The following is a 13,919-nucleotide window of genomic DNA, read 5'->3' as shown; positions in this document are numbered from 1 at the left end:
CCGCCGCTGCAGCCGGCGCACCGCGCTGATCCGATGGCAGGAGCCAGGAGCCAGGTGCTTTTTCCTGGTCTCCCATGGGGTGCAGGGCCCAAGCACCTGGGCCATCCTCCACTGCACTCCCTGGCCACAGCAGAGGGCTGGCCTGGAAGAGGGGCAACCGGGACAGAATCCGGCGCCCCGACCGGGACTAGAACCCGGTGTGCCGGCGCCGCAAGGTGGAGGATTAGCCTAGTGAGCCACGGCGCCGGCCCTATTTATTTATTTTTTTAATTTGAGAAAGAGTCAAGACAAACCACTGGCTGGTTCACTCCCCATTTAGATGCCCGTAATGGCCAGCACGGCACCAGGCTGAAGTAGAGTTGGGAACTTAGTACAGATCTCTCACAAGTACTTGACCCATCCTTGCTGCCTCCCCACATCTGTATTAGCAGGAAGCTGGAGTCCGGCACCGGGGCTGGAGCTGGGTATCGAACCCAGGTACCGCAATATGGGACACGGGCAACTTAACCCTAGGCTAAATGCTTGTCCCAAACTATCCATTCTTGTGTTAATTCATTGTTGATTTTTAAAAAACATTTATGTATTTGAAAGGCAGAGTTAGAGAGAGAGAGAGACAAACATGCAGAGAGAGAGAGAGAGGTCTTCCATCTGCTGGTTCACTCCCCAGATGGCTGCAATGGCCTGAGCAGAGCTGATCCAAAGCCAGGAGCCAGGAGCTTCTTCCAGGTCTCCCACCTGGGTGCAGGGGCCCAAGCATGTGGGCCATCTTCCACTGCTTCCCCAGGCACATTAGCAGGGAGCTGGATTGGAAGTGGAGCAGTAATTACTTTATTTATTTGAGAAACAGAGAGAGAAAGATTTGTCCACGAATACACTCCCAGATGCCCACAACAGCTAAGCCTGGGCTCAGCGAGGCCAAAGCCAGGGGCCCAGAACTCAATGTGAGTCTCCCATGTAGGCGTCAGGGACCCAAGCACTTTAGCTGTTACCTGCTACCGCCAGGCCTCTCCGTTATTTCCTGTAGAATGTTCTCACCAGCCAGGCTGTCGCCTGAGTGCACACGTGGTCTTCACCCTCGCTGCTGCCCTGTACCAGCTCCTGCACATCTGCGCAGTGATGAAGGCTCCTGTCTTTCAGGTTGTTAATGCACAAATCCCAAGTGCTTGGCCTGATAAATTGTTCGTGGATAGCTATCACCGAGGTCAAGATAAGGGACATTTTCTGCATATCTCCAAGACTGCTCTTACTCACTCATACCTGAGGGTAAGCATTATTTTGATCTCTGTCATCATATATTAGCTTTGTTTTGTTTTAAACTTCATATAAATAGAATCATGCCGTACACACACGCACACACACACACATTCCTTTATGTCTGACTTCTTTGTTTCAACCCTATGTCTGTCATATCATCTGTGTTTACATGTAGCAATAGCATGCTTTTTTCCATGTGCATTCTGCTATCAATGTATGTAGCGCTGTTTCTCCTTTTTTTAAAAAATTTTTATTTATTTTTTGACAGGTACATTTACAGACAGTGAGAGAGAAAGACAGAGAGAGAGGTCTTCCTTCCGTTGGTTCACTCCCACAAATGGCTGCTACGGCCGGCGTGCTGCGGCCGGTGTGCCGCTCCGATCTGAAGCCAGGAGCCAGGTGCTTCCTTCTGGTCTCCCATGCGGCTGCAGGAGCCCAAGCACTTGGGCCATCCTCCACTGCACTCCTGGGCCACAGCAGAGAGCTGGACTGGAAGAGGAGCAGCCGGGACTAGAACCGGCGCCCATATGGGATGCCAGTGCTGCAGGCAGAGGATTAACCAAGTGAGCCACGGCGCCAGCCCCTGCTTCTCCTTTAAAAAATTTTTTTATTTATTTTTATGTGAAAGGTGTAGTTAAAGAGGGAGACAAAGAAAAGTCTTCCCATCCACTGGTTCATCTCCCCAAATGGTTGTGACTGCCAGAGCTGGGCCGGTGTGAAGCCAGGAGCCAGGAGCTTCTTCCAGGTCTCCTACATGGGTGCAGGGGCCCCAGGACTTGGGCCATCTTCTGCTTTCCCAGGCCATAGCAGAGAGCTGGATCAGAAGTGGAGCAGCCGGTCTCGAACTGGCGCCCATATGGGATGCCAGTACTGCAGGCAGTGGCTTTCACAGTGCTGGCCCATGAGCTCTTTCTGATTTTGATTTTTGTGCATGCTTTTTGGTATACGTGGCCCTCGATTCTAAAGGCTACAACCCCAGAAATGCAACTGATGGGTCATAGCACATAGGTTTATTTTTAATTTTTAAATTTATTTCCAGGGCTGGTGCTATCGCAAAGTATATGAGAGTACCCGTTCGAGTCCTGGATGCTTCATTTCTATCCAGCTCTCTGGTAATGTGCCTGGGAAAGCAGTGTAAGATGGCCCAAGTACCTGGGCCCATGCCACCTGCGTGGGAGACCCGGATGGAGTTTTGAGCTCCTGGCTTCGGCCTGGCCCAGCCTCATCTGTTGAGGCCACTGGGGGAATGAACCATTGGATAGAAGATCATCTCTCTCTCTCCACACAACCCTCTCTCTGTCACTCAGCCTTTCAAGTAAATAAAAATAAAAATCTTTAAATAAATTTATTTTCATTTTATTTGAAGGGCAGAGAGACAGAACTTCCATTCAGTCGTTTACTCCCCAAATGCCCACAACAGCCAGGGCTAGGCTAGGCTGAAACCAGAAACCCAGAGCTCCACCTGGGTGTCTCATAGGGGCATCAGGGACCCAAGTACTGGCGCTGTCATTTGCTGCCTCCTGGTGTGCACATTAGCAAGAAACTGGATTGGAACTGGAGTGGCTGGGACATGGGCCAGGCCATTTGAATCTGGGGCATGTGTGTTACATACCTACCCCGCAATTACTTTGATAGTAGAATCCTTCTGTGGAGGAGGGCCTGTCACATCACAGCCCAGTTGTCACTTGGTATTGCTAGTGGTGTTTTATGTTTCTGCTTTTTATTTATTTATTTTTAAAGATTTATTTATTTAGGAGCCAGTGCTAGTGGCATAGGGGGTAAAGCTGCCATCTATAGTGCCGGCATCCCATATGGGCACTGGGTCAAGTCCTGGCTGCTCCACTTCTGATCCAGCTTTCTGTTTATGGACTGGGAAAGCAGTGGAAGATGGCCTAAGGCTTTGGGCTCCTGCACCCACGTGGGAGACTCAGAAGAAGCTCCTGGCTCCTGGCTTTGGATCAGCGCAGCTCTGGCCATTATGACCAACTCGGGAGTGAACCAGCAGATGGAAGACTTCTCTCTCTCTCTGTCTTTCTCTCTCTGCTTCTCTATAACTCTGCCTTTCAAATAAATAAATAAATCTTTTTTTTTTTTTTTTTTTTTTTTTTTTTTTTTTTACAGGCAGAGTGGACAGTGAGAGAGAGAGAGAAAGGCCTTCCTTTGCCGTTGGTTCACCCTCCAATGGCCGCCGCAGTGGGTGCGCTGCAGGCGGCGTAGCGCTGATCCGATGGCAGGAGCCAGGTACTTCTCCTGGTCTCCCATGGGGTGCAGGGCCCAAGCACTTGGGCCATCCTCCACTGCACTCCCTGGCCACAGCAGAGAGCTGGCCTGGAAGAGGGGCAACCGGGACAGAATCCGGCGCCCTGACCGGGACTAGAACCCGGTGTGCCAGCGCTGAAGGGCGGAGGATTAGCCTAGTGAGCCACAGCGCTGGCCTAAATCTTTTATTTATTTATTTTTTTTTTGACAGGCAGAGTGGACAGTGAGAGAGAGAGACAGAGAGAAAGGTCTTCCTTTGCCGTTGGTTCACCCTCCAATGGCCGCCGGGCCCGGCGCACTGCGGGCAGTGCACCGTGCTGATCCGAAGGCAGGAGCCAGGTGCTTCTCCTGGTCTCCCATGGGGTGCAGGGCCCAAGCACTTGGGCCATCCTCCACTGCACTCCCGGGCCACAGCAGAGAGCTGGCCTGGAAGAGGGGCAACCGGGACAGAATCCGGCGCCCTGACCGGGACTAGAACCCAGTGTGCCAGCACCGTAGGCAGAGGATTAGCTTATTGAGCCACAGCGCTGGCCCAAATAAATAAATAAATCTTAAAAAAAATTTTATTTATTTGAAAGGCAAAGTGACAGAGGAGGAGAGACAGAGACAGAAAGAGGTGTTTTGGTTTTTTTAAATAAACTTTTAATTCCATTTTCTGTGCTTTTTTTTTTTTTTTTAATGTGTATGTGTTTGGAAGGTAGAGCGGCAGAGAGAGGAGAGACAGAAAGAGTGACATCCTCCAGCCAATGGTTCACTCTCCAGATGGTCACAACAGCCAAGGTTGGGCCAGGCTGAAGCCAGGAGCTCAGGTCTCCCACATGGGTCTCCCTCGCGGGTGGCAGGGGCCCTAGGACTTGGGCCATCATCTGTTGCCTTCCCAGGTGCATTAGTAGGAATCTGGATCAGAAGCAGAGCAGCCAGGAATCGAACCAGCACTCGGCTGGTGTTGTAAGCTGCAGCTTAACCCACTGTGTCACAATACCAACTCATGTTTTTGTCTTTTTAGTATTAAGTGGGTGAATATAGTGGTGTCTCATTATGGTTTTATTTAGTTTTTTAATTTTCAAAATTTATTTGAAAGAGTAATGCAGAGAGGGAGAGACAGATCGTCCATCTGCTGGTTTACTCTCCAGTTAACTGCAATTGCTGGGGCTGGGCTAGGCCAAAACCAGGAGCCAACAACTCCATCCAGTTCTCCCACGTGAGTGGCAGGGGCCCAAGCACTCGGGGCATCTTTTTTTTTTTTTTTTTTTAAAGATTTGTTTGTTTATTTGAAAGTCAGAGTTACACAGAGAGAGAAGGAGGGGAGGGAGGGGGGAGGTAGAGGTCTTCCATCTGCTGGTTCACTCCCCAGATGACTGCAATGGACGGAGCTGTGCTGATCTGAAGCCAGGAGCCAGGCAGGAGCTTCTTCCAGGTCTCCCTTGTGGGTGCAGGGGCCTAAGGACTTGGGCCATCTTCTACTGCTTTCCCAGGCCTTAGTAGAGAGCTGGATTGGAAGTAGAGCAGCCAGGACTTGAACCTGTGCTCAAATGGGATGCCGGCACTGCAGGCAGCAGCTCTACCCACTACGCCACTGCGCTGGCCTTGTTGGGCCATCTTCCTCTGCTTTTCCAGGCCATAGCAGAGAGCAGGCCGGCACCATGGCTCACTTGGCTAATCCTCTGCCTGTGGTGCCAGCACCCTGGGTTCTAGTCCTGGTTGGGACGGCGGGTGCTAGTCCCGGTTGCTCCTCTTCCAGTCCAGCTCTCTGCTGTGGCCCGGGAAGGCAGCGGAGGATGGCCCAAGTGCTTGGGTCCTGCACCTGCATGGGAGACTGGGAGGAAGTACCCAACTCCAGCTCCCGGCTTTGGATTGGAGCAGCGCCAGCCATAGCGGCCATTAGGGGAGTGAACCAATGGAAGGAAGGCCTTTCTCTCTCTGTCTCTCTCTCACTGTCTATAACTCTACCTGTCAAAAAAAAAAAAAAAAAAAAAGTGGAGCAGCTGGGACTTGAACTGGCCTCATACGGGATGCCAGCACTGCAGGCGGTGGCTTTACCTGCTACGTCACAGTGCTCCCCCCTTGTGGATTTTTAATTTGCATTTTTCTAATGGCTGATCATTGAGCATCTTAGATTTTCTGACAGTTTTGATCTTTTTGTTTTTGCTGTGCATATTCTAGTCTTTTTTCTTAATAAATAAGATCAGTAGTTTATCTCTGCCGTATTAGCTTGTAGGAATTCTTTCTCCTCTAGCTGTGAGTCCTTTGTCAGATAAATGTCCAGCAGATGTCTTCTTTGAGTCTGAAGTTTCTTTTGACTTTTTTCATAATTTAAATATTGGTTAGCATGTGGTACAAGGTGATCTCTCGACATTTACACATCAGGTAATGATCAAATCACAGTAACTAGCATCTCATTTCCTTATCAGGTTTTTTTTTTTTTTTTTTAAGATTTATTTTCTTGAAAGAGTTAGAGGGATACACACACACACACACATACACACATACATACACACAGATCTTCCGTTGCTGGTTCACTCCCCAGATGGCCGCTATGGCCAGAGTTGGGCTTATCCGAAGCCAGGAGCCAGGAGCTTCCTCCAGGTCTCCCACGCGGGTTCAGGGGCCCAAGGACTTGGGCCATCTTCTACGGCTATCCTAGGCCATAGCAGAGAGCTGGATCGGAAGTGGAGCAGCCAGAACTCCAGCTGGTGCCCAACACCACATGGGATGCCGGTGTTGCAGGCAGTGACTTTACCCACTATGCCACAGTGCTAGTTCCTCCCTTATCATTTTCTTTTTTAAATTTTTTGCCAGGCAGAGTTAGACAGTGAGAGAGAGACACACAGAGAGAGTTAGACAGTGAGAGAGAGACAGAGAGAAAGGTCTTCCTTCCGTTGGTTCACTCTCCTAATGGCCACCATGGCCAGTGCTATGCTGATCCGAAGCCAGGAGTCAGGTGCTTCTTCCTGGTCTCCCATGTGGGTGCAGGGACCCAAGCACTTGGGCCATCCTCCACTGCCTTCCCGGGCCACCACAAAGAGTTGGACTTGAAGAGGAGCAACTGGGACTAGAACCCGGGGTTGCCAGTGTCGCAGGCGGAGGATTAGCCAAGTGAGCCACAGCGCCGGCCCCCTTATCAGTTTTTAAAAACATTTATTTTATTCACTTGAAAGGCAAAGTCAGAGAGAGAGAGAGAGAGAGAGAGAGAGAGGTTCCATCTGCTAGTTGCCTTCTCACGTTTAGTCCCCTGGCACTGGCCAGGGCTGGGCCAGGCCAAAGCCAAGAGTCTGGAACTCCATCAGGGTCTCCCATGTGGGTGGCAGGGGCCCAAGCAGTTGGGCCACCATCCACTGCTTTCTCAGGCACAGTGGCAGGGAGCTGGACTGGAAGTGGAGCAGCTGGGGTGTGACCCAGCACTCCTGTGGGATGCTGGCGTTGCAGGTGGTGGCTGAACCTGCTGTACCACAACGCTGGTCCCTCTGTATTGTTTCTTTATGTTCCGAGCCTGCCAGCTCCTCCTCCTGCATTTTAATGAAGTATAGTTTATTAATGTTTTCTTTAACGGTTAGTACATTTTGTGCCCTGTTTAGAAACATATTTGCCTATACCAAGGATGTAAAGGAATTGTCTTACGTTTTCTTCTTTGTTTGAAAGGCAGAGTTACAGAGAGTGTGGAAGGGACAGACATTTTCCATCTGCTGGTTCATTCCCCAAAAGACTGCAACAGCCAGTGCAGCCTAGGCCTAAGCCTGCATCCGGGTCTCACATGTGGGTGTCAGGAACCTATGTGCTTGGGCCATTATCTACTGTGTTCGCAGGCACATTAGCAAGAAACCAGATCATAATCAGAGTAGGACTTGAACAGAGCACTCTGATACAGACCAGGCACTCTGATACAGGTACGGGTATATCAGGCATGGCTTAACCCACAATGCCTACCCCTTGTTTTCTTTCTTTTCTTTTTTAGATTTTTATGTATTTGAAAGACAGAGTTCCAGAGAGAGGCAGAGACAGAGAGAGAGGTCTTCCATCTGCTGGTTCACTCTCCAGATGGCTGCAATGGCCAGAGCTGCGCCGATCTGAAACCAGGAGCCAGGAGCTTCTTCCAGGTCTCCCACGTGGGTGCAGGGGCCAAAGGACTCGGGCCATCTTCTATTGCTATCCCAGGCCACAGCAGAGAGCTGGATTGGAAGTGGAGCAGCCGGACTAGAACTGGCGCCCATATGGGATGCCAGGACTTCAGGCCAAGGCTTTAACCTGCTATGCCACATCACCGGCCCCACCCCTCGTTTTCTTATGAAATCTTGAATTGTTTTAGTCCATTTAAAATTATTTAACACGTATACTTACCCACACATTTTTTTTTTTTTAAATGTATTTAGTTATTTGTTTCTTTTTTTTTTTTTTTTTTTTTTTTTTGACAGGCAGAGTGGACAGTGAGAGAGAGAGACAGAGAGAGAAAGGTCTTCCTTTTGCCGTTGGTTCACCCTCCAATGGCCAGCAGAGAGCTGGCCTGGAAGAGGGGCAACCGGGACAGAATCCGGCGCCCCAACCGGGACTAGAACCCGGTGTGCCGGCGCCGCAAGGTGGAGGATTAGCCTATTGAGCCACGGCGCCGGCTTGTATTTAGTTATTTGAAAAGCAGTGGAAGATCTTCCATCCAGTGGTTCACTCCCTCAGTGGCCGCAACAGCTGGGGTTGGGCCAGGCCAGGCTGAAACCAGGAGTCCAGGAGAAGTTCCTGGACAGGAGAAGTTCATGGTGGCCAGGGCCCAGCTACTTTTGCCATCTTCCTATGCCTGGAAAGGCATATTAGCAAGAAGTTGGATCAGAAGCAGAGTAGCTGACACTTGAACCAGGCCTCTCCTAGGGGATGGTGGCGTTGCAAGCAGTGACCACAACAGCTGTGCCACACCAGCTCTTGCAGTTCCATTTTTTTTTTTTTTTTTTGACAGGCAGAGTAGACAGTGAGAGAGAGAGACAGAGAGAGAGGTCTTTCTTTGCCGCTGGTTCACCTTCCATTGGCCGCCGCGGCTGGCGCACTGCCGCCGGCGCACCGCGCTGATCTGAAGGCAGGAGTCAGGTGCTTCTCCTGGTCTCCCATGGGGTGCAGGGCCCAAGCACTTGGGCCATCCTCCACTGCACTCCCTGGTCACAGCAGAGAGCTGGCCTGGAAGAAGGGCAACCGGGACAGAATCCGGCGCCCTGACCGGGACTAGAACCTGGTGTGCTGGCGCCACAAGGCGGAGGATTAGCCTGGTGAGCCGCGGCGCTGGCCTGCAGTTCCATTTATTGAAAAGACCTTCTGTTCCCAACAGAATTGCATTGCTGTTTTGATTGAGAAGCAGGTAGCCATTTATATGAGTATCTCTTTGGATCCTCAGTTTTATTGCAGTTTTCCCTTTGGCCGTGTTAATGCCAGTGAGCCTTGGTTCCCCTAGCTTTATAAAGTGTTCCTGTGTGGGAATGTAAATTCCCCACCTTTGTTCTTCAAGATTGCTGCTCTCCGTCCTTTGTATTATGGTGTAAATTTTGGCATCATCTTCCTTCCCCCAACCTCCAATCTGCTAGAATTTGATATTGAATTAAATCTCTGGATTGATTTGGTAGAAAAGTCATATTAATACTACCTCTCTGTGGTGTAGCAGGTAAAGCTGCCACCTGCAGTGCCAGCATCCCATATGGGCACCAATTCGAGTTCTGGCTGCTCTACTTCTGATCCAGCTCTCTGCTGTGGCCCTGGAGGGCAGTGGAGGATGGCCCAAGTGCTTGGGCCCTGCACCCACTTGGGAGACCCAGAAGAAGCTCCTCACTCCTGGCTTCGGATTGGTGCAGCTCTGGCTGTTGCAGCCATCTGGGGAGTGAGTGAACCAGTGGATGGAAGACCTCTCTGCCTCTCTGTAACTCTTGCCTTTCAAACAAATGAATAAATCTTAAAAAAAAAAAAAAAAAAAAAACTACCTCTCTGAACTTATAAACATGGTATTTTTCTTAATTAACTTACATCTTTAATTTTTTTCAGGCATGTTTCATGATTTTCTGTCTGGGTCTTTTGTACTTACTTCGATAGTTTTTTCCCTAGATATTTGGAAATTTTTCATCCTATTTGGATGCTGCTGGTATATAGACATAGAGTTGGATTTTGTATATTGAACTTGTATCCAGTGACCTTGCTGTTTATTAATTTTAATACTGTATATGTGAATTAATTTAGATTTTTTTACCTATACAACAGTATTATATGGAATTTGTTTCCTATTTAAATTTCTTTAAGATTTATTTTATTTATTTGAAAGACAGAGTTACATATAGAGGTAGAGACAGAGGTCTTCCATCCACTGGTTCACTCCTTAGATGGCCGCAACGGCCAGAGCTGCGCCGATCCGAAGCCAGGATCGAGGAGCTTCTTCCGAGTCTCCCACGTGGGTGCAGGGGGCCAAAGACTTGGGTCGTCTTCTGCTTTCCCAGGCCATAGCAGAAAGCTGGATTGGAAGAGGAGTAGCTGGGATTCGAACTGGCGCCCGTATGGGATGCTGGCACTGCAGGCCAGGGCTTTAACCCACTGCGCCATTGTGCCAGCTCCTCCTATTTAAATCTTTTTTTTTTTTTTTTTTGACAGGCAGAGTGGACAGTGAGAGAGACAGAGAGAAAGGTCTTCCTTTTGCCATTGGTTCACCCTCCAATGGCTGCAACGGCCGCGCACCGCGCTGATCCAAAGGCAGGAGCCAGGTGCATATCCTGGTCTCCCATGGGGTGCAGGGCCCAAGTACTTGGGCCATCCTCCACTGCACTCCCTGGCCACAGCAGAGAGCTGGCCTGGAAGAGGAGCAACCGGGACAGAATCCGGCGCCCCAATCGGGACTAGAACCCAGTGTGCCGGCGCTGCAGGTGGAGGATTAGCCTATTGAGCCCTGGCGCCGGCCCTATTTAAATCTTTTAAGAAAAGATTTAGTTTTTTGAAAGACAGAGAAACAGAGTTTATTCATCTGCTAGTTTATTCCCAGATGCCTGCAATAGTCAGGAGTTGGCTAAGCAGAAGCCGGGAGTCTGGATGCAACTCAACCTGAGGGTCCACATGCATGGCAGGAACTCTGGTACCTGAGCAGCCAGCCTTTGCCCTGCCAGAGTGCACGTTAGCAGAGGACAGCGGAGGGGCCGGGACTCGAACCTGGCACTCCAACAGGAAATATGGGCACCCCAAACAACATATTACTATGTTTTTTTTTTTAAACTTTTATTTACTTATTTGAAAGGCGGGTAACAAAGACAGAGAAGGAGATAGTGCTGCCCAAATGGCTGTAGCAGTCAGGAGCCAGGAACTCCATCTAGATCTCCCACATGGGTGGCAGGGCCCCAAACACCTGGGCCATTTTCTGCCACCTTCCCAGGTAAATTAGCAGGGACCTGGATTGGAAGTGGAGCAGCCGGGGCTTGAACTGGCACCTGTTTGGTATGTTGGCATTAGCGGGTAGCAGCTTAATCCGCTGTGCCGCTACTTTTTTTTTTTTAAAGATTGATTGATGGGGCCGGTGCTGTGGCGCAGTGTTTTAAAGCCCTGGCCTGAAGCTCCGGCATCCCATATGGGTGCCGGTTCTAGTCCTGGCTGTTCCACTTACGATCCAGTTCTCTACTAAGGCCTGGGAAAGCAGTAGAAGGTGGCCCTATTCCTTGGGCCCCTGTACCCATGTTGGAGGTCCAGATGAAGCTCCTGGCCACTGGCTTTGGATTGGCCCAGCTCTGGACATCATGGCCATTTGAGGAGTGAGCCAGTGGAAACGAGATTCAATCTCTCTCTCTCTCTCTGTAATTCTGTCTCTCAGATAAATTAAAAAAATTTTTAAAAATTTCATCAGTGAAATTATAAAGAGTCTGAATTTTTTTTACAAAAATATTTCAAACTATAGACTTTCCTCATCTTAGGGAAATTACACTTTAGAAAATGATGTGAGTTTTTTTTTCATGGTTTGCCGTTTGTCACCCCAAAGTAGGTGGTAGGTGGTGTTTATTCCGGGGCAAAGCTACAGTGCACACAGAGTGACCTCACTTTGCTCCAGGGGGCAGAGAGAGCCAGAGATCCTCATCTCCCCGGGAACTAGAAGCCTTCACTCCCGTCGCCCCTCAGCCTTTTAGTCTGCAGAGGCCGGCAGTGACCTCTAGTGGCAAAGCTGCAGATTGCTTTTTCCTTCTGAGTCAGGACACCCACCTGACTCTGAACTTTTGCCTTCTGTCTCATGGCTTGCTGTCGCTCCCCCTCTTCGTGGGGGAACGACACTAAACCCTGCCTAGGCTTCATATCCGAGTCACAGCACCATTATGTCGTTCCCCCTCTTCATGGAGGAATGATACAGGACCCTGCGCTGTTCTTTTGTCTGCTCGGCCCTCCCCGGGTTTGCTGCTGGTTCTTCCCGGGTTGGCTACCGACCCTTCCACCTCCGTGGAAGGGCGGTTCCCCCTGCCACTTTCCCCACTTCCGCGGGGGAGCGGCACACCGCCGGCCGGCTCTCTCGGGGGCTGCTCAGATGTTCCTCAGGTGTTCCCCCTAGATGTTCCTGGTGCATGTTGTCTCTCTCCTCCTTTATAGTCCTCTTCCACCAATCCCAACTCTGCTACCCACACGCCGAGTACGCTGCTCTCCTCCAATCAGGAGCAGGTCCTACAGTTTATTGGCTGAACTGGAGGCAGCTGTGTAGAAGCTGTTTCCCTTCTCAGCGCCATATTGTGGGAGAGCAGATGCATAGAATAAGTCTTAATTCCAGTAACTTAGTCTAGTCCGAGTTGCTCCCAATTGCTCCCCACAGATCCCCCTTTCTTTTTATTTTTGGCGTTGATACGCGCCTGTCTTCGGTGCCCCGTGGCACACACTCTGCTCTGCTTGCTAGAGTTGCCCACAGGCTCTTACAAGCCCTACCAATCAGGCAAACCGAGTCCGGGTCCTCTCTTCACCATATTGTGAGGAGGTTTTTAGGCGCTGATGCGTGCCTGTGTTCGGTGCCCTGCAGCGCATGCTCTGCTCTGCTAGAACTGCCTGCAGGTGCTTACAAGCCCTAGCAATCAGGCAAACCGAATCCAAGCCTTCTCATTGCCGTATTGTGGGGAGACTTATTGGTGTTGATAACGTGCCTGTCTTCGGTGACCTGCAGCCACCCACAGGTGCTTATCGTCTTACTAATCAGGCAGACCGAATCCAAGCTCTCTCATTGCCATGGCGTGGGGAGGCCTTATTTTTCTCTATTTCTCTATCTCCGGGCATTCCTATTTCTATTTTACTTCTATCTACCAGCATTCCCATTTCTCTCATTTTACTTCTAAACTTCTGTTTCTCTTATCCCCGCGGCTTCCCGGCGCCCGCCCCGAGGCTGCTTCTCGGCGCCTCGCCCCGCGGCGGCTTCCCGGCTCTGCGCCGCTTCAGCCCGCGCTTCTCTCATCTGCGCGGGTTCCCCGGCTTCGCGCACGCTCCGCGGTCTCTGCGCCCCTTCGCGCCCGCACCACGGCCTTCGTGCTAGCCCCGCGTTCTCTCTATTAGCGCCCCGTGCGCTCTCCCCACTTGTGCCCCGCACGTTCTCTCTGCGCGCGGCGGCTTCCGTGAGTCACACAGCGTAGCTTACGTTTCCGCCACCGGTATTCAATCTAAGTTCCCTGGGCTAACCTGGCGAATTCAACCTAGCTCACGTCCGCGCCCTTCGGTTTGGCTTCCCGTCTTTTGCTCCCCGGGCTAATCTGATGGATTCCAACCTGGTGGCCCACGTCTCTGCCTCTGGTTCCAGATTTTCGCCTTTTGCTCCCCGGGCTGACTTGAAGAATTCCAAGCTGGCTTACGTCTCCGCCTCGGCCTGCCCCCGCGGCTTCATCCTCCCTAACATTTTTCTCTACCCGGTATGTTTCCTAACTTTTCTTCCAACAATATTCCCCTCTCATTTCTCCTGGCTTCTCCCCACAGTCCGTATCCAAGTCTGTTTCTTCTAGGTTTCACTTTCACTTTCACCCTGCAGTCCGTACCTGAGTCTAAGTTTCTTCTTGCTTTCACTTTAAATCCTAACTTCTTTCCCACAGTCCGTATCCAAGTCTATGCCTAGGCTTTCAATAGCTTCTTCCGGCACCTTTTCCGTCCGGCTTTTCCCTAGGCTCTTTGCTAGTCTCTCTCTCCGGTATTTTCCCACTTCTTCCCGCTTCTTCCCTCCTAAGTTTCCTTATCCAAGTCACGGCACCATTATGTCGCTCCCCCTCTTTGTGGGGGAACGACAGCTTGCTGCTGGCTTCTCCTTTCCTTCCTACCTATGACTGCTTGGGTATCCCGGGGTGCAACCCTTAGTCCTTGTTCTTTCTCTGTCTGAAACCCCCCCCCCCCCCCCCGGCAGGGTAGTCTCATCACTACTCTGGGGCTTGCCCATTGCTGGTAGTCTCCATCACAGGTCTCTCTCTGCA

The 13,919-nt window shown here is 50.7% G+C and overlaps 1 long non-coding RNA gene across 5 annotated transcripts in view; it reads left to right on the top strand.

Annotated features, from left to right (window-relative positions):
- Positions 1 to 7,855, top strand: part of LOC103345532 (uncharacterized) — a 44,370-nt gene extending 36,515 nt beyond the window's left edge. For 3 of the 5 annotated variants that reach the window (XR_007915939.2, XR_007915938.2, XR_011382630.1), the window contains exons 4-5: positions 1,025 to 1,263; positions 7,466 to 7,855. This is a non-coding gene — a long non-coding RNA (uncharacterized lncRNA). Of the gene's footprint in view, positions 1 to 1,024; positions 1,264 to 1,522; positions 3,310 to 7,465 lie in introns of those variants that run through there. The other 2 variants (XR_011382631.1, XR_007915936.2) reach the window with 2 other exon arrangements.
- The last annotated feature ends 6,064 nt before the right edge of the window (positions 7,856 to 13,919 follow it).

This window comes from Oryctolagus cuniculus, chromosome 15 (assembly GCF_964237555.1).
Source record: "Oryctolagus cuniculus chromosome 15, mOryCun1.1, whole genome shotgun sequence".
In the NCBI taxonomy this organism is placed as follows: Eukaryota; Metazoa; Chordata; class Mammalia; order Lagomorpha; family Leporidae; genus Oryctolagus; species Oryctolagus cuniculus.
Note: the sequence above shows the minus strand (reverse complement) of the source record. Positions and strands in the feature narration are given on the sequence as shown.